This window comes from Scyliorhinus torazame, chromosome 7 (assembly GCF_047496885.1).
Source record: "Scyliorhinus torazame isolate Kashiwa2021f chromosome 7, sScyTor2.1, whole genome shotgun sequence".
Classification (NCBI taxonomy): Eukaryota; Metazoa; Chordata; class Chondrichthyes; order Carcharhiniformes; family Scyliorhinidae; genus Scyliorhinus; species Scyliorhinus torazame.
In genome coordinates, this window is record NC_092713.1 from 130,035,048 (window position 1) to 130,059,775 (window position 24,728).

A 24,728-nucleotide genomic window follows, 5' to 3' on the forward strand; every position below is an offset into this window, starting at 1 on the left:
TTTGTTCTTAAGGGCAGCATGGTAGCATTGTGGATAACACAATTGCTTTACGGCTCCAGGGTTCCAGGTTCGATTCCCGGCTTGGGTCGCTGTCTGTGCAGAGTCTGCACATCCTCCCCGTGTGTGCGTGGGTTTCCTCCGGGTACTCCGGTTTCCTCCCACAGTCCAAAGACGCGCAGGTTGGGTGGATTGGCCATGATAAATTGCCCTTAGTGTCCAAAATTGCCCTTAGTGTTAGGTGGAGGTGTTGACCTTGGGTAGGGTGCTCTTTCCAAGAGCCGGTGCAGACTCAATGGGCCGAATGGCCTTCTGCACTGTAAATTCTATGATAATCTATGATTAATCTAGGATAAAGGTTCGGCACAACATCGTGGGCCGAAGGGCCTGTTCTGTGCTGTATTTTTCTATGTTCTATGTTCTACGTCTATATATATTTAAATGAGATCTTGCAACTCCTGAAGTTAAAGAGTGTTAGAAAGGGGTTAGATGTTTAATGATTTTGGGAAAAAACCCAAAGTAGAGAAAAACTGGGTTGTTGCCTAGCGATAGTGGTTAGATGGCATAGAGACACAGGAAAAATACATGGAATGCTCAAGATATTGCCAGAAGAAAATTGTTTGCATGTGACCCAATTCCAGTCAAGGAACCTTTGTGTGAAGTTAGTGGCAACTCTTCACTGGAAGATGTGTCTGGAGATATATTGCTGGCTAAGGGAATATTGGGAAATTTAATCAACTTCTTGTGTTTGAATTTGAGATATTTCAAACCATTTTGTCTGGTGTAATAGTTCATTTTTCTTGTCTAACAAATATTTTATTAATTGTGTTAAAAGTTTATCAGCAGATTCCTGTAAATTTGTTCAGTAATGTCCCTCCATGGTTTCAAAGAAAAATGAGAATCTGTCAATCTAGGTTTCACACTGGGATCTGATTTGTCCAGTATTGACATCACCTGGGGCTCTAACACTATAGGTCAAAATTCTGAAGCCATTGTAGAGTATTCTTATCTCACCATTCCAACCATTTTCAGAGAATTTACAGTTGGTGGCTTAGGATAAATGAAGCGAGTAAACATTCCAAAATGCTCATCAATACAAGGATCCACTTTGAGAATTATCTATTCTTTCCCGAATAAAAATGGAAACTAAAGTAGAATAAAAACACTCAATGCAGGATTTTTCCCCTAAAATTAACCATTTATTTCCACTCAGGGAAGAGGAGAACAGCACTGCAATCTGGAACATGCTTATGCTTCTGAGGGTGCAGCCTGTATCAAGGGCTTCAAACTGCCATTTTATTCATGTGACTTTTCCTCAGATTTTTAAACTGTGCTGCCTAATAAATTAATTAATAGATTAAGTATAGCAAACTTTAATACAACTTGGTGGTGTGATGCCTATCTGTACTGAATGCAACAGAAATTGATGCCAGTGAATGCATTTGAACAATAAATCCGTGTGGTGGAATTTTTAGCTAAAATCATAAATCAATTAATGCTGTCTATCTCAAATAACAGCTCAGTGCATCATTCATATGGCATTAATCACACATTACAGATAAGACACCAAAAGCGAGAAATTTGAGCAGGTACATCATAGGAAAATTGCTTGTGTAATCTGTTTGATATTCTTAAATGGGCATTTATAATTATTTGCTGACTGAACCATGTCAACAAAGATCCTGACTAATTACATTTCTTCAAAGCAGCGCTGAGCATTGCAATTTGAACTAACATGACAGAAAATGATGGCGATTAGTAACAGTGGTATAGTCAACATTTCCACTGATGTTATAAAGCAAATAAGAGGCCCAAACTATGCTGAGAGATACTGGTAAACAAATGCACTAATTGTAAAATTGATCTGCCGAAGAACAGGTCGTCTGCTCATTTCTCCATGCCTTGCATTTTCCTCTTCAGTTGCTCTTATGAGTCTCCCATTTTCAATCTCAATGGGCAATATCATTAGAGAAAAGAGTATATGAGGTGGTTGCCGGTTGTCCTCCTCAATCATGCATAAGGGAAATGCAAGTCTCCTTCCCGAATTATCCTGTAAGTAGCCTTTGGAGTTTTAGCTCTTCAGCCATCACCACTAAAAATTAATTGGTTCCGCCATTGGCCATGGCTCGTAACCCTTACCTTGGCCTGGGGAAATCCGATCCAAACGACCCTGCTTCCATGAAAATGAATGAATGTGGCCTGGTTTGGTCTCCTTATTTAAGGAAGGATGAAAATGCATAGGAGGTAGTTCAGAGGAGGTTTATTAGGTTGATACCTGGAAAGAGAGGATTAGCTTATGAGAAAAGGTTGGATAGGCCGAGTTTGTTTCTACTGGAGTTTAGAAGAGTGAGGCATGACTTGATTGAAACATACAAGATCCTGAATGGTCTTGACAAGGTGAACATGGAAAGAATGTTTCCCCTTGTGGGTGCGCCCAGAACTACGGGGAGGCACTGTCTTAAAATTAGGGGCCGCCCTTGTAGGACAGAGGTGAGGGGAATTCTTTTCTCTCAGAGGGTTGTGCAACTTTGGAACTCTCTGCCTCAGAAGGCGATGGAAACCGGGGTCACGGAATATTTTTAAGGCAGAGGTAGATAGATTCCTGATAGGCAAGAGAATCAAAGGTTATCGGGGAAGATAGAATGTCAAACTCGAAACTCAAACAGATCATCCATGACCTTGGTGAATGGCTGAGCAGGATCGAGGGGCCAAATGGCCTACTTCTGCACCTATGCCGTATGTTCCTATGTCAAATGTACATCAAAGGAATGGGAGTAGGCAATTCAGTCCTTGAGCCTGTTCTGCCATTGGGCTCATCTTATCGTAAATCCACCTACCCTCTTTGCTTCCATACCCTTTAATAGCATTGCCGAACAAAGCAAAATCAATTTAACTTGCCTCAACAACCTTCAAGAGGACCTATTTCCAGAATTCCAGTACCCTTTGTGAGAAGACGTACCTCTGAACAGCCTAATTCTAATTTTAAGGTTATGCCTCCCTGTTCTGGACTCCACATTGGAGGAAATGGTTTGTCTCAATCTACCCTCTCAGCTCCTTTAATCATATTAAATGTCTCAATTGCATCAGCTCTTAATCTTCTTTATTCATGGGAATGCACGTTTGCACTGTGTAACCTGTCCTCATAATTTGGGGCACGGTGGCACAGTGATTAGCACTGCTGCCTCACAGCGCCAGGGCTCCAGCTTCGATTCCAACCTTGGGTGACTGTGTGGAGTTTGTACAGTCACCTTGTGTCTGCATTGGTTTCCTCCGGGTCCTCCGGTTTCCTCCCACAGTCCAAAGATGTGCCGGTTAGGTGGATTGGCCATGCTAAATTGCCCCTTAGTGTCCAATAAAAGTTAGGTGAGGTTAGTGGGTTACGGGGATAGGGTGCAGGAGTGGGCCTCGGTAGGGTGCTCTTTCAGAGGGTCAATGCAGACTCGATAGGCTCAATGGGCTCCTTCTTCACTGTAGTTAATCTTTGAACCTCAGTCTCAAATGTATAGTTAATTGCAACTCATTCTAACAATAAATCAAGTGTTTATTTTAAATTAATTATTAGTGCTTAAATGTCACTCAGCGGGGTGCAGTGCTCCAACTGTGAGATGTGGCAGATCTGTGACGCTTCCAGCGTTCCGGTTGACGACATCTGCAGCAAGTGTAACCAATGGCAGCTCCTCACAGACGGTTTGGTTGGAGCAGCAATTGGATGCACTTAGGAGCATGCAGGTGGCGGAAAGCGTCACAGATAGGAGTTATAGAGACGTGGTCACACCCAAGGTGCAGGCAGAGAGATGGGTGACCACCAGAAGAGGCAGGCAGTCAGTGCAGGAATCCCCTGTGGTTGTCTCCCTCTCGAACAGATATACCGCTTTGGATACTGTCGGGGGGAACAGCCTATCAGGGGAAAACAGCAGCAGCCAGAGCAGTGGCACCACGGCCGGCTCTGATGTTCAGCAGGGAGGGTCAAAGCGCAGAAGAGCAATAGTCATAGGGGACTCTATAGTCAGGGGCACAGATAGGCGCTTCTGTGGACGTGAAAGAGACTCCAGGATGGTATGTTGCCTCCCTGGTGCCAGGGTCCAGGATGTCTCAGAACAGGTAACGGGCATCCTGAAGGGGGAGGGCAAACAGGCAGAGGTCATTGTACATATTGGTACTAATGGCCTAGGCAAGAAGGGGCATGAGGTCCTGCAGCAGGGGTTCAGGGAGCTAGGCAGAAAGTTAAAAGACAGGACCTCAAGAGTTGTAATCTCAGGATTACTCTCTGTGCCATGTGCCAGTGAGGCTAGAAATAGGAAGATAGAGCAGCTAAAAACGTGGCTAAACAGCTGGTGTAGGAGGGAGGGTTTCCATTATCTGGACCACTGGGAGCTCTTCTGGGGCAGATGTGACCTGTATAAGAAGGACAGGTTGCATCTAAACTGGAGAGGCATAAATATCCTGGCCGCGAGGTTTGCTAATGTCACACGGGAGGGTTTAAACTAGTATGGCAGGGGGGGTGGTACTGGAGAATAGGTAAGAAGGTGAAAACATTGAGGGAGAACTGGGGAATAGGGCCAGTATATGGCTCTGAGGAAGAGCAGACAGGGAGATGTTGCTGAAAACAGTGGGTCTGGTGGCCTGAAGTGCATATGTTTTAATGCAAGTATAACGGGTAAGGCAGATGAACTTAGAGCTTGGACTAGTACTTGGAACTATGATGTTGTTGCCATTACAGCGACCTGGTTGAGGGAAGGACAGGATTGGCAGCTAAACGTTCCAGGATTTAGATGTTTCAGGCGGGATAGAGGGGGATGTAAAAGGGGTGGCGGAGTTGCGCTACTGGTTAGGGAGAATATCACAGCTGCATTACAGGAGGACACCTCAGAGGGCAACGAGGCTATATGGGTAGAGATCAGGAATAAGAAGGGTGCAGTCACAATGTTGGGGGTTGACGACAGGCCTCCCAACAGCCAGCAGGAGATAGAGGAGCAGATAGCTAGACAGATTTTGGAAAGGAGTAAAAGCAACAGGGTTGTTGTGAAGGGAGACTTCAACTTCCCCAATATTGACTGGGACTCACTTCGTGCTCGGGGCTTCGATGGGGCAGAGTTTGTAAGGAGCATTTAGGAGGGCTTCTTAAAACAATATGTAGATAGTCCAACTAGGGAAGGGGCTGTACTGGACCTGGTATTGGGGAATGAGCCCGGCCAGGTGGTAGAAGTTTCAGTAAGGGAGCATTTCAGGAACAGTGAGCACAATTCAGTAAGTTTTAAAGTGCTGCTGGACCAGAATAAGAGTGGTCCTAGGGTGAATGTGCTAAATTAGGGGAAGGCTAATTATAACAATATTAGGCGGGAACTGAAGAACCTAGATTGGAGGTGGATGTTTGAGGGTAAATCAACATCTGCCATGTGGGAGGCTTTCAAATGTCAGTTGAAAGGAATTCAGGACCGGCATGTTCACATGCGGGAGAAGGATAAATACGGCAAATTTCGGGAACCTTGGCTAACGAGAGATATTGTAGGCCTCGTCAAATAGAAAAAGGAGGCACTTGTCAGGGCTAGAAGGCTGGGAACAGATAAAGCCTGTGCGGAATATAAGGAAAGTAGGAAGGAACTTAAGCAAGGAGTCAGGAGGGCTAAAAGGGGTCCCGAAAAGCCATTGACAAATAGGGTTAAGGAAATCCAATGGCTTTTACACGTACATAAAAAGCAAGAGGGTAGCCAGGGATAGGGTTGGCCCACTGAAGGATAGGCAAGGGTATCTATGTGTGGAGCCAGAGGAAATGGGCGAGGTACTAAATGAATACTTTGCATCAGTATTCACCAAAGAGAAGGAATTGGTGGATGTTGAGTCTGCAGAAGGGTGTGTAGATAGCCTGGGTCACATTGAGATCCAAAAAGACGAGGTATTGGGCGTCTTGAAAAATATTAAGGTAGATAAGTCCCCAGGGCCTGATGGGATCTACCCCAGAATACTGAAGGAGGCTGGAGAGAAAATTGCTGAGGCCTTGACATAAATCTTTGGATCCTCACTGTCTTCAGGTGATGTCCCGGAGGACTGGAGATTAGCCAATGTTGTTCCTTTGTTTAAGAAGGGTAGCAAGGATAATCCAGGAAACTACAGGCCGGTGAGCCTTACGTCAGTGGTAGGGAAATTACTGGAGAGAATTCTTCGAGACAGGATCTACTCCCATTTGGAAGCAAATGGACGTATTAGCGAGAGGCAGCACGGTTTTGTGAAGGTGAGGTTGTGTCTCACTAACTTGATAGAGTTTTTCGAAGAGGTCCCAAAGATGATTGATGCAGGTCGGGCAGTGGATGTTGTCAATATGGACTTCAGTAAGGCCTTTGACAAGGTCCCTCATGGCAGACTAGTACAAAAGGTGAAGTCACACAGGATCAGGGGTGAACTAGCAAGATGGATACAGAACTGGCTAGGTCATAGAAGGCAGAGAGTAGCAATGGAAGGGTGCTTTTCTGATTGGAGGGCTGTGACTAGTGGTGTTCCGCAGGGATCAGTGCAGGGACCTTTGCTGTTCGTAGTATAAACAAATGATTTGGAGGAAAATGTAACTCGTCTGATTAGTAAGTTTGCAGACGACACAAAGGTTGGTGGAATTGCGGATAGCGATGAGGACTGTCAGAGGATACAGCAGGATTTAGATCGTTTGGAGACTTGGGCGGAGAGATGGCAGATGGAGTTTAATCCAGACAAATGTGAGGTAATGCATTTTGGAAGGTCTAATACAGGTAGAGAATATACAGTGAATGGTAGAACCCTCAAGAGTATTGACAGTCAGAAAGATCTAGGTGTACAGGTCCACAGGTCACTGAAAGGGGCAACACAGGTGGAGAAGGTAGACAAGAAGGCATACGGCATGCTTGCCTTCATTGGCCGGGGCATTGAGTATAAGAATTAGCAAGTCATGTTGCAGCTGTATAGAACCTCAGTTAGGCACACTTGGAGTATAGTGTTCAATTCTGGTCGCCACTCTACCTGAAGGATGTGGAGGCTTTAGAGAGGGTGCAGAAGAGATTTACCAGGATGTTGTCTGGTATGGAGGGCATTAGCTATGAGGAGCGGTTGAATAAACTCGGTTTGTTCTCACTGGACGACGAAGGTTGAGAGGTGACCTGATAGAGGTCTACAAAATTATGAGGGGCATAGACAGAATGGATAGTCAGAGGCTTATCCCCAGGGTAGAGGGGTCAATTACTAGGGGGCATAGGTTTAAGGTGCGAGGGGCAAGGTTTAGAGGAGATGAACGAGGCAAGTTTTTTACACAGAGGGTAGTGGGTGCCTGGAACCCGATGCCGGAGGAGGTTGAGGAAGCAGGGACGATAGTGACATTTAAAGGGCATCTTGACAAATACATGAATAGGATGGGAATAGAGGGATAAGGACCCAGGAAGTGGGAGATTTTAGGTTAGACGGGCAGCATGGTCGGCACAGGCTTGGCGGGCCGAAGGGCCTGTTCCTGTGCTGTACTTTTCTTTGTTCTTTGTATTTGTCACATTTATTTTTTAATTAAAAAGCAGCTAAAGTAGCAGTTCTAATCGGAGATTACCTTATCCTCGGTGTAAAAAAGATGCAGCCTCTCCCTTTGGCACAACTCATTTCTCAAACCACCTCGTCCATCCTAAAGAACGAACACCTAATTTTGCTCCCACATACCAGGTCTGCACACCAAGTCTTCCTCTCGTTGGATCATGAAGGTTCCTTCAGTAATTGTACAATAGCCATCTAATGGTGTCAAATCAGTTCATGTGACCTGACCTTGCAAAAACCATTCCATCAACAGGAGGCAATGCACTGTTGCTGGGTTAGAAAAGAGCAGTAACATGCCAGAATTTAGTACAAGTACTTTCTTTATTGGTGTTCCATTCAGTAGAAGAAAAAGTTCAATAATTCAGTATTTCCTTTTTCGTGCCTTGGGTTGTTCATCTTAGCAGAGGCAAATGATCAAAAGAATGAGATCGTTCAGGTTGGTCATTCCTCTCAGTATCCCACTATTGAAATCATGCTGATATCACAGTCTAGCTGGAAAGCCCCAGTTGGATAAATTGATTGGTTCAATCTTTGAGAGTACATTTACCTTGGGGTAACTTGCTGTGAAGAGATCGGCTCAGTCGTTCTGCTCTGCACCGTGGCTCGGCTAACGTGTTCTTATCTCAGAATTCACACTGCGTTTTCATCACAAACCTTTGGTTGTTTTGAATTAAAGCACACAAGGGACTGACTTAAATCTCGAGCTGCTGGCACCTCTGAGGTAGGCCATCAGTTACCGTAACACTGACTCGCGCCGATTGATGTAAAATTCCCCTGTAAAATGATAATGAGCTTTATTGATGATACGCTGCTATCTGGAGATGATCATTAATCTGTGCTGTAGCTGTGCCAGCCCAGTGTGCGAACAGTGGAAAACGGCTGCTCAAATCGGCAGCGACGCTGCCTGAAACGCAAGCAAAAGCATACACTGCAAGTTTAAAGTACTCAAACTGTTTTTGCGGGGAACAGAACATTGCTGGGAAACTGTTCCTATATCCCCCAACTATGCGAAATGCTCATAGCTCAGTATCAGAATTTCCACATGTATTTACACCTGAGGTTCACAAATTGCAACCCCCCCCCCCCCCCGGCCATTCGGCATTCTGAAAGAGAGTCCCAGAGAGTCCACAAGCTTATCAGATTTCTCTGTTTCCCTGTGTTTGTTGATTTACCAGCATATTGTTCCCGTTGCTTTGTGCTGTGAACAAATATCCTTTTAATCTGCATTGCTTTCCCCTGAGTAATTAACTGACTGCCTTCTGAAAATTAGGGCAGGGGATCGGAAGTGCATGACTATTTGTAGCAGAAAAATTAAAAGTAGATCTATATTTACAGTGGATTCTGTAAGAGTATCTTTATTTATAGGAGATGCTAGAAGAGTATCTACATTTACAGGCGATCCCAGAAGCCTCTCAACATCATTCGTGACAGGGGGGAGATGTGAGATTATGTCCCCCTTTCCCCACCTCTCGACTGATCGCAATAAGGTGTACCCTGGGGAAGAAATGAGCTCACTCCTTGAGTGCAGTGATTCTCAAGAACAGACACAAAACAGTCTTTCTCACAGGGTGTTTGATGCACAATCAATCACCACTGAAGCGAGATTGTAGTCCAATTGAAGGCTTTAATGAACAAATAGTTACCCCAGCAGCTCCGGTACAGAATGACTGCTGTGGGTGAAACACAGAATCTTATGCTCCGCCTGCTGGGCGGAACCAGCAGACAGGTTCCACCACTCATACCACAGCATAAGGTACATCCCACCTAGGTATCGCGATACCCCTAATATAGCCTACCACATTCACTCTGTTTAAAAAAGAGTCTGGCGGGGGTGGTGGTAGAGGCAGTGGTAGAGGTTATAGCGGTACCCTTCAGTGCCTTTACATGCAATACACATATTTACAGACAATTATTTACTGTGGTAGGCAATATTAGGCGTGTTCGGGGCCGAGACTGGTCCAGAGTTACCGAGGCAAGTCGTGGCAAAATTTGAATGTTTTCATCGGGCGGTGTTTGGTCATCCGAGTCGGGGTCCTGAGAGTCCAGCCAAGATGGTGGCGCCCACTGGTCGCACATGGCTGGAGGTAGATGTACAAGATGGCGGCGCCCAGCCGTCGCATGTGGTCCCCGGGGGACAAGATGGCGGCGCCCGTAGACCACACGTGGCCCTGGAGAAGGAATATGGCGGCGCCCGCTGGCCGCATGTGGCTCGTGGAGAGGGTTGCGGTGGCGATCCCGGTTCGCCCCGGAGACCGCGACGACCGCCCGGGCCTGGCATACTGCCACGAAATGGCCCTTTTTGCCGCACCCTTTACAGATGGATGAGCGGGCCGGGCAACGCTGCCGGGGGTTCTTGGCGTGCCTGCAAAAATAGCAGCGGGGCTCCCTGGGGTTGCCTGGCAGTCTCGCAGCACAAGCTTGTGGGGGGATGGGGGATGCATCGGAGTTGGCCGCGGTGGGTTCCATGCTGCCCAAGGGGCTGCCACGCGGTCAGGGACATAAGCACGGGCGTTTCGGGCGGCCACATCCAGGGAGCTAGCAAGGACCCGTGCCTCCTTGAAGCCTAGTGTCTTTTTCTCCAGCAATCGCTGGCGGATTTGGGAGGACAGCATACGTGCAACTCATCCTCCCCGTGTGTGCGTGGGTTTCCTCCGGGTGCTCCGGTTTCCTCCCACAGTCCAAAGATGTGCAGGTTAGGTGGATTGGCCATGATAAATTACCCTTAGTGTCCAAAATTGCCCTTAGTGTTGGATGGGATTACTGGGTTATGGGGATAGGGTGAAGGTGTGGACCTTGGGTAGGGTGCTCTTTCCAAGAGCCGGTGCAGACTCGATGGGCCGAATGGCCTCCTTCTGCACTGTAAATTCTATGAAAGCATCCCGGATCAAAAGTTGTGTGTGGTCGCTGGCCGAAACTTGCGGGCAGTCACAGTTCCTCCCTAACACCAGAAGCGCACGGTAGAACCTCTCCAGCGATTCCCCGGGGACCTGTCACCTCGTCGCTAGCAGATGTCGGGCGTGGACCTGGTTTACAAGGCTATTATAGTGTCATTTCAGCAGGGTCATTGCGGCCTCGAAATCGTCCGCATCCTCAATGAGGTTGTAGATCTCTGGGCTCACCCTCGAGTGGAGAACCTGCAGCTTCTGGTTCTCCGTAGGTTTAGTCGTGGCCGGCCTGAAGTACCCTTTGAAACACGCCAGCCAGTGTTTGAAGGTTGCCGCTGAGTTTGCCGCATGGGGGCTCAGATGCAGACACTCCCGCTTGATTCGGAGCTCCATTCTTTAAAATCTAGTGCAATAAATTGATGCTCGATTAGTAACTCCGGAGACGAGATTGGAGACAATTGAAGGCTTTATTGCACTAGTTTCCCTCAGCAGCGCAGGTACAGAATGCAGCTGCTGGGGAGACACAGGCTCCTATACTCTGCCTTACTGGGCGGAACCAGCAGGCAGGTTTCACCACTGAGAATAGCAGTCTCAGGTACCTCCCACACCAACGGTCTTACAGCATTATTCAGGGTACTGTAATACCCCTAATACCGACTACCACACCGACGTTGTAGCGGTTGAAAGCGTTCGGGGCCGAGACTGGTCCAGTGTCACTGAGGCAAGTTGTGGCAGAAGCTGAGAGATCTCGTCGGGCGATACCTGGCCACCCGAGTCGGGGTCCTGAGATGTCATCCAAGATGGCTGCCCCCATGAATCGCACATGGCCGGCTGGGAGATCTCATCAGGCGATACATGGACAGCCGAGTCGGGGTCCTGAGACGTCATCCAAGATGGCTGCTCCATGAATCGCACATGGCCTGTGAGGAGCGAAATGGCAGCGGGCCCGGTTCGCCTGTGGAGACAGCGGCGGCCGTGAGGCACGATCAATTTGGCTCGAGACAAAGTTGAATTCAAACTGAGGCTTTATTAGTCTCTGAAGTGTGGCCTCCTTGATGCGACCATCAATTCACTGAGAGACACGTTGAGAAGTAAACCGTGGTTTTAATCAGCTTACAACTGAGCCTGCCTGTGACCGGTACAACAATGAATGCGGCCCCGCAGGTCAGCTGCCTTTATACTTCCTGTGGGGCGGAGCCATGGGTGAGCCCATACATACTCCGACATATCCCCCTGTGGGTGAAGCCGTACAATGGCCCATAAGTGGAGCCCACAGGGTTAAACACATAACGTAACACGATACAGCAGTAACATGATATCACAGTGCCCTGGTGAATTAACAGTAGTTCCATTCACCACATTCACCCCCTGTTTAAAAAATGAAGCCCAGCGGGGGTGACAGGTTTACAGATTCTGTCGGTCTGGTGCCCGGATCGTATGTTGCGACCGTCGAAGCACTGGTGTTGCAGCCGTTTCGGGTGGCTGTGGAGTTGGGCCCGGAGCAGGCACAGGTGTGGACTCCTGGAGCGGCACTTCCGGAGCTTCATTCCTGTGGACCGGTGCGGCGGGTGGGAGGGAGCGCGAGAACCATATCGGGGTAGGGGCGCTGAACATGGGAGGTTGGATAGGGGTAGGGGCGCTGAACATGGGAGGTTGGACGGGACCTAGTGTGGGGGATGCAGTAGTGGTCGTGGTATCGGAGCCTGCGGGCGCCAGGTCCCGGAGGGAGACGGTATCCTGCCGGCCATCGGGGTGTCTGATATACGCATAGTGTGGGTTGGAGTGCAGGAGCTGAACTCTCTCTACCAGGGGGTCGGTCTTATGGCTCCGAACATGTTTTCGGAGGAGGACTGGACCCGGTGTCATCAGCCAGGGCGGAAGCGAGGCTCCTGAGGTAGCTCCCCATGGGAAAACAAACAAGCGGTCATGAGGGGTCTGGTTTGTGGCCGTACAAAGAAGGGACCTAATAGAGTGGAGCGCATCGGGGAGGACCTCCTGCCAGTGAGAAACCGGGAGGTTCCTGGACCGTAGGGTCAGTAGGACATTCTTCCAGACCATCGTGTTCTCCCTCTCCACCTGCCCGTTTCCCCTGGGGTTATAGCTGGTAGTCCTGCTCGAGGCGATGCCCTTACTGAGCAGGTACTGACGCAGTTCGTCGCTCATGAACGACAAGCCCCTGTCGCTGTGGACATAGCTGGGGAAACCGAACAGGGTGAAGACACTATGCAGGGCTTTGATGACTGTGGGAGTGGTCATATCGGGGCAGGGAAGGCGAATGGAAAACGGGAGAACTCATCTATGATGTTCAGGAAGTACGTGTTGCGATTATTGGAGGGGAGGGGCCCTTTGAAATCGATACTAAGGCGTTCAAAGGGCCGGGAAGCCTTTACCAGGTGGGCCTTATCTCGTCGATAGAAGTGCGGTTTACACTCCGCACAGATTTGGCAGTCTCTGGTTACAGCTTTGACCTCCTCGATGGAGTAGGGCAGGTTGCGGGCCTTGATGTAGTGGGCGAGCCAGGTGACCCCCGGGTAGCAGAGGTCATCGTGGATAGCACGTAATCGGTCATCTTGCGCGCTGGCGCACGTGCCACTGGACAGGGCATCTGGGGGCTCGTTGAGCTTCCCAGGCCGATATACTACATCGTAGTTATAGGTGGAGAGTTCGATCCTCCACCTCAAGATCTTGCCATTCTTGATCTTGCCCCGCTGAGTATTGTCAAACATAAAGGCAACCGATCGTTGGTCGGTGATGAGGGTAAACCTCCGACCAGCGCGGTAGTGCCTCCAATGCCGTACGGTTTCCACGATGTCTTGGGCTTCTTTTTCGACCGAGGAGTGTCGAATTTCAGAGGTGGTGAGGGTGCGGTTGCGGGAAAAGAACGCTACCGGTCTGCCTGCTTGGTTGAGAGTGGCGGCGAGAGCGACCTCTGAGGCATCGCTCTCCACCTGGAAGGGGGCGGACTCGTCCACCGCGCATTGCAGCTTTGGCGATGTCCGCCTTGATGCAGTTGAAGGCCTGGCGAGAGTCGGTTGCCAGTGGAAAAATGGTGGCCTCAAATAGTGGGCGGGCTTTGTCCGCATACTGGGGGACCCACTGGGCGTAATAGGAGAAAAGTCCAAGGCACCTCTTCAGGGCCTTGGGGCAGTGAGGGAGAGGGAATTGGAGGAGGGGGCGCATATGGTCAGGGTCGGGCCCTAGGACCCCATTTTCCACGACGTAGCCGAGGATGACTAGCCTGGTTGAGCGGAAAACGCATTTCTCCTTGTTGTAGGTGAGGTTGAGTTTTTGGGCGGTTTGGAGAAATCGGTGGAGGTTGGCATCGTGGTCCTGCTGATCATGGCCGCAGATGGTTACATTGTCCAAGTACGGAAATGTGGCCTGCAGCCCGTACTGGTCCACCATTCGGTCCATTGCTCGTTGGAACACCGAAACCGCATTTGTGACGCCAAAGGGGACCCGGAGGAAATGGAAAAGGCGGCCATCTGCCTCAAACGCCGTGTAGTGGCGGTCCTCCGGGCGGATTGGGAGCTGATGATATACAGACTTCAGATCTACCGTAGAGAACACGCGGTAGTGCGTGATCTGATTTACCATGTCTGCAATCCGGGGAAAGGGGTACGCATCGAGTTGCGTAAAGCGGTTAATGGTCTGGCTGTAATCAACCACCATCTGGAACTTTTCCCCGGTCTTGACGACACCCACCTGGGTTCTCCAGGGGCTATTGCTGGCTTCTATGACCCCCTTCCCGCAAGAGACGCTGGACCTCAGAGTTAATGAACGTCCTGTCCAGCATCCTATATCGCCTGCTTCTGGTGGCTATTGGCTTACAATCGGCGGTGAGGTTCGCAAAGAGAGGGGGCGGGGCGATTTTTTGGGTCGCGAGGCTGCATATGGTGAGCGGGGGCAGGGGCCCCCCGAATTTAAGAGTTAGGCTCCTGCGGTTGCACTGAAAATCGAGTCCTAAGAGGAGAGGAGCGCAGAGGTCTGGGAGCACATATAGTTTAAAATTAGCATACTCAGCTCCCTGGATCGCTAGGGTTGCAGTAATGCACCCTTGGATTTGCACTGAGTGCGACCCAGAGGCGAGGGAGATAGTTTGTCGCGTCGGGAATATTGGGAGCGAACAACGTCTTACCATGTCAGGGTGAATGAAGCTCTCTGTGCTCGCGGAGTCGAAAAGGCAAGGTGTCTCGTACCTCTTTACCCGGACGGCCATCATGGAGCTCTGGAGGTTCTTCGGTCGCGACTGGTCCAGGGTGACCGCGCTGAGCTGGGGGTAGCCGGCGGTGTGATTGGAGGTGCTGGGGCGGCCCCGCGATGGCATCTGTCCATGTCGTTCATACATCTCGGGCGGTGTAGCAGATGGCGGCCAAGATGGCGGCCCTCGTTGGTCAAGTGTGGCGGGCGGTGGGGATGATGGTGCCCAAGATGGCGGCCCCCATGAATCGCACATGGCCGGCCGCGTGGGGGAGGATGGCCAAGATGGCAGCCCCATGAGTCGCATGTGCTGTGCGGAGGCGGAGTCGGCAAACACGCTGCCACTTTGCGGGGTCTGCGGGCCTGTGGATCGGGTCTGTGAGTTCGAGTTTTTAGACCTGGCCAGGCAGACCTTGGCGAAGTGTCCTTTTCGCCCGCAGTTACTACAGTTTGCGTTGCGGGCCTCTGCAGTGCTGTCGGGGGTGTTGGGACTAGCCGCAAAAATAGCAGGACAGCCCCCCATGATGGGTGGGATGCCGGGCGGCACAAGCCTGGGGTAGACTCTGGTCGGGGGCCCATGAGGGGGTGGCGTGGTCGGCGGGGAACACAGTAAGGCTCTGAAACGCGACCTCCAGAGAGGTAGCTAGTGTTACCGTGTCCTCCAGGTCCTGGGCCCCTTTTTCGAGCAGGCGCTGTCTTACATAGATCGATCGGACCCCCGCCACGTAAACATCTCGGATAGCGAGCTCCATATGCTGAGGGGCCGTAATGGCCTGGTAGTTACAGTTGCGCACGAAGGCTTTGAGGTTGCGTAGGTAGTCATCTAGTGACTCCCAGGGGCGCTGGCGGCGTGTGGTGAAGATGTGTTGCGTGTAGACCTCGTTCACGGGCCGTACATATATGCGTTCGAGTAGTGCGAGGGCCTCTGTATAGGACGCGGTGCCGTCGAGCTGGACAGAAATACGATGACTCACCCATGCGTGGTGAAGACTCAGTTTCTGTTCCGTGACGGATGGCGTAGACGACGCGGCGAGAGAGGCCTTGAAGCATCGAAGACAGTGCGAAAAAATTTCTCTCGCCTCCGCGGCCTGTGGATCGAGTTCCAGTCTATCAGGTTTGAGGGCTGATTCCATCGTAGTATTTTAAGTTGATTAAATTGATGCGACCATCAATTCACTGAGAGACACGTTGAGAAGTAAACCGTAGTTTTAATCAGCTTACAACTGAGCCTGCCTGTGACTGGTACAACAATGAATGTGGCCCCGCAGGTCAGCTGCCTTTATACTTCCTCTAAGGGGTGGAGCCATGGGCGAGCCCGTACATGCCCCGACATATCCCCCTGTGGGTGAAGCCGTACAATGGCCCATAGGTGGAGTCCACAGGGTTAAACACGTAACGTAACACGATACAGCAGTAACATGATATCACAGTGCCCTGGTGAATTAACAGTAGTTCCATTCACCACACTTCTACAGCAGCTGACAAAATGGCTGCGAGCTGAAGGCCACTCATATTTATAACCCGGCTCCTGGGTGGAGCTAGCATGCAGGGGCCCAGGTGAACCTGTAGTGCAGGTACTACCGTACAACCCTTAATATAGGAACACAGTGGTTTACCACAGGCCGACTGGACCTGGCATACTGCCACAAGGTGCCCCTTCTTCCCGCAGCCCTTGCAGATTGCGGATCGGGCCGGGCAGCATTGCCGAGCGTGTTTGTTTTGCCCATAAAAATAGCATCCACCCCCCCCCCCCCCCCCCACCGCTCCCCCCCCCCCCCCCCCCCGGGATTTCCTGGCTGCCGCACTGCACAAGCTTGTGGGGGATTTAGGGGTGCTTTGGAATCGTCCGCGGGCGGGGTCCACCCTGTCCTTGCGGGTACCGTGCAGTCGTGAACGTAGGCCTGGGCGTTGTGGGAGGCTACATCTAGGGAATGCGCAAGTTCCCGTGCCTCTTTAAGCCCTGGCGTGTCGTTTTCCAGCGGTCGCTGGTGGATTTTAGAGGACAGCATGCCCGCAACAAAAGCACCGTATTCGGTGTGGTCATTAGCTGATACTTGTGGACAGTTACAGTTTCTACCTAACACTAACAATGCGCGGTAAAAATAGTCCAGTGATTCCCCTGGGATCTGCCGTCTGGTAGCTAAAAGATGCCGAGCGTATACCTGATTCACAGTGCGGACGTAGTGTTCTTTTAACAAAGTCATTGCGTCCTCGAAACCGTCCGCGTCTTCAATAAGCATGTAGATTTCTGGGCTCACCCTTGAGTGGAGGACTTGCATTTTCTGTTTCTCCATGGGGGTAGTCGGGGCCGTCCTGATGTACACGTTGAAACATGCTAGCCAATGTTTAAAAGTTGCTGCTGATTTTGCCGCATGGGGGTTGATTTGTAGACACTCTGGCTTGATGCAGAGAGCAGCCATTCTTCAATTTTGCTCATTAAATTGATGCACGATCAATCACTACTGAAGCAAGATTGTTGTCCAATTGAAGGCTTTAATGAACAAATAGTTACCCCAGCAGCTCCGGTACAGAATGACTGCTGTGGGTGAAACACAGATTCTTATGCTCCGCCTGCTGGGCGGAACCAGCAGGCAGGTTCCACCACTCATACTACAGTGTAAGGTACATCCCACCTAGGTACCGCGATACCCCTAATATAGCCTACCACAGTGTTTTAATTAAAAGAGTACACATTTGTTTCTCAATGACCAAAATGTCATCACAACAAATCTCACTCCTCATTCACACAAGATGCACGTGACCAAGAATAGGTGATAACAGAAAAACAGATGTAGCATGCACCAATGTCTTTGGGCTGTCCAGAAAAAACTATTACTCTGGCTCTTCAAGATGATGGTTGAAACTGTTACAGGCCTAATGTTTCTCTCTTGGTTCAACTGAAGAAAATGGAGGTTGGAGGTTTCTGGCAGTGAATTCAAAATGGCTTACCCGAAGCAACGGCAGCTTTCTGTTCTTTCCAGTTGAAGATGTGGTTGAGTAGACTAGTAACTTGAGGAAGCCAGCAGTAAGAGAACAATATACAATATTCTGCTCAAGGCAGCATCTCGTTCCCAATACAGTCCTTACTGGGAGAACTAACCACACCAGGCCCTGTATTGGGCCGGCTTTTATGTTCGTTCGTAACCAGCTCCCTTGGGTGGCCTCCACCCCCTATCTGGGAGGCTCATACTCAATGGGTCCTATGGGAGATCAATAATGATTTCCCTATGATCCTTGGGGTGGAGGGGGTGGGGGGAGGGGGGGGCGGAATTATAACACCCCTCCCGACTGAAGTCCAAAAGACCCCCTTCAGCCGCCAATGCTGCGAGTCTTCTGCGTCACATTTTCCGTGGCTGTGCTTCCGCCTGTGGCAGCTCTGGATCGGGTTGAGGTGTTGAAGCCACCTTGTACACCTCTAGCCACTTCGCGTGGGCATCCATGATAACTAGGAACGTATACCCCAAGAAAGGTCCAGCGAAATCTGCATGCAGACGCAGCCATGGGCATCTTGGCCATTCCTAAGGATAAAAGGAAGCCGTCAGCGGGAGCTTCTAATGCTACTGGTACAGTGGCAGTTGAGCACGACCCTCTCTATGTCCTCATTGATGCCAGGCCACCAGGCATAACTAACATCTTACTCTGAGAAGTACCCGGATGGCCACTGTGAAGATGCCTGTGGCAGGGAATTCTGACCCTCTGGTGGAATGACCACGCAAGCTCCCCACAACATGATCCCACCTTCTGCAGAGAGTTCCGAGAACTTCTGAGCAAAGGTCAGAGTATTACAGGAAGGGCCCCTTTTCGCCACCGCTCAACAGCATGTGTTGAAGCTTCGTTAATCCCGGATCTCGCTGCGTCCATGTGCGCACCTGAGCAGCCATCACTGGTTCTCACATAAAGTGGAGTGTTGCAATCATCTCATCCACCGCTAGTGGGGACGGGGCACTCACGGGCAATGGTAGATGGCTGAAGGCATCGGCATGGCCAATTTATGTACCTGGGCGGTGTCAGAAGGAATATTCATACGCAATGAGCAGAAGCGGCCAATGCTAAATTCTAGCCCGATGTGATGGGTGAGGTTCCCTTATCCTCCCTAAAAGACCAAGCAGTGGCTTGTGGTTTGTTACAATAGGCAAATGTCACACATAATCATATTGCTGGAATTATTAACAAGGGGTGACCACTGACCTGTAACGTGACCCAGATCGGTGCTACCTTCGGAACCGTGATACAGTTCAGCTGCATTAAACAGTCCTCCGCATCCAGGGTGCCCATGTGCAAAGCCCTGATTTGCAGTGATCTTGGCAGCTGTTGTGGACGGCATGCTCTGCACCAAAATTAACGGTTCTCACCATCACAAGTTCTCCAACCACATAATTGGCAATGTTGCCGCCTCGCCCCTTCATCCTCGGGGGAGGTGTCCCACCCGTCAGCAGTAGCTCCCGAGATCCTGACCTGGCTACTGAATTGCCTCTGGAGCTGCCCTTTTGGAGGCGGTCTGGTCAAACTTGCACTGTCCCATGTTGCAGACGGAGTTTGAAACAAAGGGCAGGCCTAACTATGGATGCCATAATCCATGGATCCCTGTAGCTCCAGCACTCCATTCTCTGTGTGGTCTCGGGGTAGTGAAACCTTGATGAGCCATTTCAAATCTAAGGAGGACTCTGCCAACAGCTTCCTCTGAGTGGCCTTGTTGTTTATGCCACACAATAGCTTATCGCTCAACATTTCTGAGGTGGAGGGCCCAAACTCACAATGCTCAACTAAACGTCTTAGGCGGGTCAAGGAGTTAGTGACCGATTCACCAGGAGACCGCAAGGCCTTATTAATAAATACCTTTTGAAGTCCAGTGCAGCCAGAAAAGTCAGATTCTTTATGATCCTAAATGTCTGGGCACCGCAGGCAGCCAGGAAGAGGCCTTTCCGACTGTTTTCTCCCAAAATCCAGTTCGCCTGGAAAAAATACGTCTTGCACTCCGTATACTGGTTCCAGTCTTCCAGGTCTGCATCAAAGCCGTCCACATTCCCGAATTGCGGCATTCTGAACTGTTATGACCGTACCTCCAGGGATAACAAATTTCCGGCGGCTCGCCGGTTCCACAAGCGAGTCCAGAGTTTTGTTTTCCCTTGTCGCCAGTTTAACAACTCGAGGAAGCCAGCGGTCAGAGAACAGAGGTTTATTTACCTATATACAATATTCTGCTCAAGGCAGCATCTCGCTCCCATGCAATCCTGGTTGGGAAAACTAACCACACCAGGTCCTGCTTTGGAACGGTTTTTATGTTAATTCCTGATGAGCTCCAGCTGGGTGGCCTCTGTCCCCTATTTTGGAGGCTCGTACTTCCAGGGGTCCTACCAGGAGATCAACAATGGTTTCCCCGTATCCCTCGTGGGGGTTGTAATAACAACCAAGACGATTGTATCTCAGTTTCTGTAAATATGGACACTGTTAACGTCACAAGTGATTGGTTGTATTCTGATGTTTCTTCGATGACAAGCGGTCATTTACATTTAATGACCTCCCAGAGACAAGCCGGGTATGAGTTAGTCCCTGTCTGCACAGAAACAAATGTGAATAAGGTCAGTTGTCCACCCTGGAGTCCATATTGTCAAGGTAAATTGTCCATATTCCATGCTGCTTTTTAAAAGTAAAAGGGCCCATCGAATGTCTTAATATTCACACAGCCTCCTGTAAGTGTGACATTTCCACTTCATAAAATTTGAAATATGATATAGTTTTACTATATGCCATTATGAAGCAATCCATGAGCAAAAATGATTACACAACAGCAATGTAAAATTTGCAGTAATGGACAGTAATTCAGATAAATGTAAACTACCACATGGAGGAAGAAAATCAATCCACAGTCATATCTCATGAATGGTGTTGATATAGGCAAAAGAGACCTCAGTGACTTTGTCGAATCAAGGCGCTAAAATGCTGGATGACACTTGTAAAACAATAGGATACGGTCAGAGGAAAAAGTAATTAAACTGTACAGTTCTCTGATCAAAGCTCCCCACTGAGCATGGCCATCTTTAGACATGAGGGAAATGCTCAAGTGATGGGAACAGGTTGGAGATGAGCCATGAGGCTGATCACCAGTGTCACAGGAATGAGGAAAAGCTGGAGAAACTTAAGCCTGGATTTTAACTCAGAGGCACCTTCATTTTGGCTGCTGTTGCAGGCTAGAACCCTAGGAATCTAGGTTTTTAAGCTGCTAGACAGCTTTACTACATTTCTGGTAGATATTCTTCTCTGGACCAGCTTGAAAGACAGGCGAAAGGCCTGTTGTGTGGGCAATTCATAGCACAAGGCAGCAGGGCAAGCTGGACTGAGAGCAAGTTAGTCTGGAGAGGTGGGAGGGATCGCTGGGAACAGGGCTTCCAATCGTGCAGGTAGAGGTATGAGGCAGTCGTAGAGAAGATGGTTGTCCAAGGTGGATGTGAGGGTGATAGAGGAGAGCAGATAGCTCGGGGTTTAGTGAGGGAAAGCAGACGCAGAGAAGAACTTATTGTGATATAAAAGGTTAATAGCTATTAAGGTAAGAGTTAGAGTGCATCATCAGTGATTTCAGATGATGTCCAACCAAATGTAACTGGAACCTGAGGGAAAAAGCTTCTAAAGGAAACATGCCCAAGTCCATTTCTGTAAATAGTGTAAATAGTCAATATAATGTTCACTAGTTTGTAACAGCATCATTTCCAGCTCTCTTCTGGCAAAGGTTGCCCTACCTCAGTCATGACATTAACGCATGGTGACAGTGCTCTGTGAACCGTTGACTAAGGATCTCAGTCAAAGTTGAAAAAGGCAGGAAAAGCGGTGACCATCAACCCAGCACATCATACTTGAGAAATGCCTATAGCAGCAAACGGAGCAATTAATTTCTGCCAGCTACAAATGCACAGAGATGTGGAGAAAGTCTTACCACTACCCAAACCCTTGGAAATCATGGAGGGTCTTGACCAAGCTGTGCACTGGAGAAATTGGCACTACCAGTTCAGTTGATCTTAGACTGCCTCTGGACTTACTCAGAAACCAGATAAGGGACTGGTCTGCATGCTCCTTTATGCAGTTGGCAGGTATGCCAATGACATTTTAAAAATACGAGGGATTGATGAAGAAACTGCTAAATAACAAGAAAACATCAAAGTCATCAATTCCTACTTTAGCCGATGGTGCAATTTTATAATAGACCAAGCAAAATTTTACTGGCCTTCCAGGAACCAGGTGGGAATGCTGAGGGGGATATTTTCGGTCAGCTGACGCTGGAAGCGCAAACCGCGATTGGACACTTTAGTGAAGAGGCTCCAGGGACATTCCATGGTGCGCACCACACAGCTGACCCGGTCCAGACGAGGTGAGTGTCTCTGGGATGGTGGAGGGTGTTGGAGACAGCTGTCACAGAATGTCAGTGTCATCCTCTGGCCCGAGCTCTGGGAGGAGGGCTGGTGTCCGAGCTGCTCTCGTCGCTGCTCAGCTCATGGGGGGGCTCCGGGTGTTGAACTGGCTAGGGGTGGCAGATGGACCCACCCCATCTCCAGCAGGTCCTGCAAGACTCGAGACAAGATGCATGGTTAGACCGTGGGCCGGGGGGTGCTGGGATTGGAGGGTGGTGGTGTAGGGGTGGTGTAGGGTCAGGGTGTGGGTGAGGATGGTGTGGGGGTGAAGGCGGTGTTGGTGTGACGGTGGTGGGGGGTGAGGATGTTGTGGGATGATGATGAGAGGGGTTGACACTCGTGTCGCAGGGAACCGCAACTCAGCAGAGTCGCACTTCCTCACCCGCTGCCGAGCTCCAACCCGGCGACCTCTCTTTCCTCTGGGCCGCCGACCACGTCCAGGGCCTTCTGCTCTGTTACGGTGAGGGACCAGAGATCCGCCGGTCTCCCTCCTGTCTTCTCCTGCGCCCGATGGTTGTGCCCAGCCAGGTCACCCGGCCATGGCAGTCGCTTTGGGTACCCGCATGTGGTGCAGTGTGCGGGTTCGGCCGTCCTCTGGTGGGGGGAGGGGGTGTTATGGGTGTGTGGGACAGGGTTAGTGCCTTGGGCACACTGCTGCAAACTCACCCTGGCCACCCTGAGGAAGTGGTGCAGGTTTCCCGGCACTGCTGGCCATCCGGATGGTGTTGCCCACAGCACTCACGCCTCTGCCATCTGCGCCCAGGCATGAAGAATAGCAGCAGCTGGCAGCCTCCTTCCCGGGCCAAGGTGCAGGGTCATCCGCCGCTCCTCCACCGTGTCCCAGAGAATCTCCAGCTCGGAATCTGTAAACCTCGGGGCTGCTCTCCTCGCTGCCATCTTGTTGCCTGGGATGGGGTGTGCGGGGAGTGAAGTGCGTATATGCGGCTGCAGCTTGTCAGCCTTTGGTGTCCATCGTGAAACCAGCGAATCCGGCCCCGTTTCCCATTAGAATCGATTGTGTTCCACGTGGCGCCGGTGCTAGCCCCTTACCAGTAGCAGAATCAGTCCAGGTGCAGCGTCAGTTTGTCCTGTTGTGAAAGTCGACGAATTCTGCGTTGACGTCTACACTTGGGGCTGAATTCTCCACTGTTGGGATTCGCCATTTTGCCGGCAGCCCGGGGGGTTCCTGACGGGGTGGGGCTGCCCCACGATGGAAAACCCCATTGACCAGCCAGCGAAACGGAGAATCCCGACGGCGTGCTGAACCAGAAACTTGGTGCAGCGGGACGGAGAAACCCGCCTTTAGTCTCAGAAACTGAGAATTCCACGCATGGTTCTTGCAGGTGGGGACTTCAACAGACATACCACTGAGTTTAAAGTAGTGCCTGAACTGTTCATGATTAGCTTATCAACCCTGGTAATTAAGATTTGGGGACAAAGATCAAGAGTGTTCTGAATAAGAAGAGGAACCTGGGCAGTATCTGTAACCCAGGTACTTGAACTTGCTCTTGGTCTGCATCTGGGTCAGTTTAAACGGTAGCTCCTCCAGCTCATCTCCTCCCCCTTGCCGTTCACTGGGAAGATTTTGCTCTTCCCCAGGTTGAGTTTGTAACCTGAGTAGGCTCCGAACTACCTAAGGAGTTCCGTTAGTTATCTTTCCCATGCTGACCAGAGGGTTCGACATGTAGAGGAGCTGATCATCCATATAGAGCGAAGCTCTATGCTCCCTGCCCTCTCTCTGGATGCCCGTCCACCCTTCCGCCGACCTAAGAGCGATGGCCAGTGGCTCAATTGCCAGTCTGAACAGCAGCAGAGACAACAGGAAACCCTGCCTCATTCCCCTATGTAGCCGGAAATAATCAGAGTTAGTGGAGTTTGTCCGCATGCTCACCATGGGAGTGCTGTACAGATGTTTCACCCACGTGGTGAACCCTGGTCCAAACCCAAACCTTCAAGCATCTCTATGAGGTACCTCCATTTCACTCGGTCAAAGGCTTTCTCAGCATCCAGGGCGACGATCACTTCTTGTGTCTCCTCCCTGGGTGGGATCATGATTACTTTTGCTGTTAGCTGTCTGCACTTGACAAACCCGGTCTGATCTCCCACAATCATTTCTGGCAAGCAATTCCCCAGTCACCTCGCCAGCGCTTTCGCCAGGACTTTGATGTAGGTGTTCAGGAGTGACATGGATCTGTATGATTCACACTCCGTCGGGTCCTTTTTGGGGATCAACGAGATTGAGGCCTGTGCCAGCGTTGCCGGCACAGCCAATTTCGACAGCGAGTAACACCTCCAGCAGGTGCGGAGCCAATGCTGCCGCAAACGTTTTGTAAAAGTTTACCGGGAACACATCTGGTCCCGGTGCCTTCCCTGACTACTTGGAATCTTTTTTTAAATTAATTCATGGCGTCTCAGGGTGTGCCAGCTTTTATTGCCCAACCCTATTTGTCCTTGAGAGTCAACAACATTGCTGTGGGTTTTGAGCGACATGTAGGCCAGACCAGGTAAGGATGGTATATCTCCTTCCCTAAAAGACATTCGTGAAGCAGATGGGTTTTTACGACAATTGACCTGGTTTCATAGTCATCATTAGACTTGTAATTCCAGATTTTTATTGAATTCAAATTTTGCCATCTGCAGTGGTGGGATTTGAGCCTGGGTCCCCAGAGCATTACTCTGGGTCTCTGGTTTACTAGTCCAGTGACAAGAG

The 24,728-nt window shown here is 50.1% G+C and overlaps 1 long non-coding RNA gene across 1 annotated transcript in view; it reads right to left on the reverse strand.

The window, feature by feature from the left end:
* LOC140427322 (uncharacterized) overlaps nt 1-8,383 on the reverse strand; it is a 37,180-nt gene extending 28,797 nt beyond the window's left edge. The window contains exon 1 of the long non-coding RNA XR_011948469.1: nt 7,553-8,383. This is a non-coding gene — a long non-coding RNA (uncharacterized lncRNA). The remainder of the gene's footprint in view (nt 1-7,552) is intronic.
* Nucleotides 8,384-24,728: the final 16,345 nt, after the last annotated feature.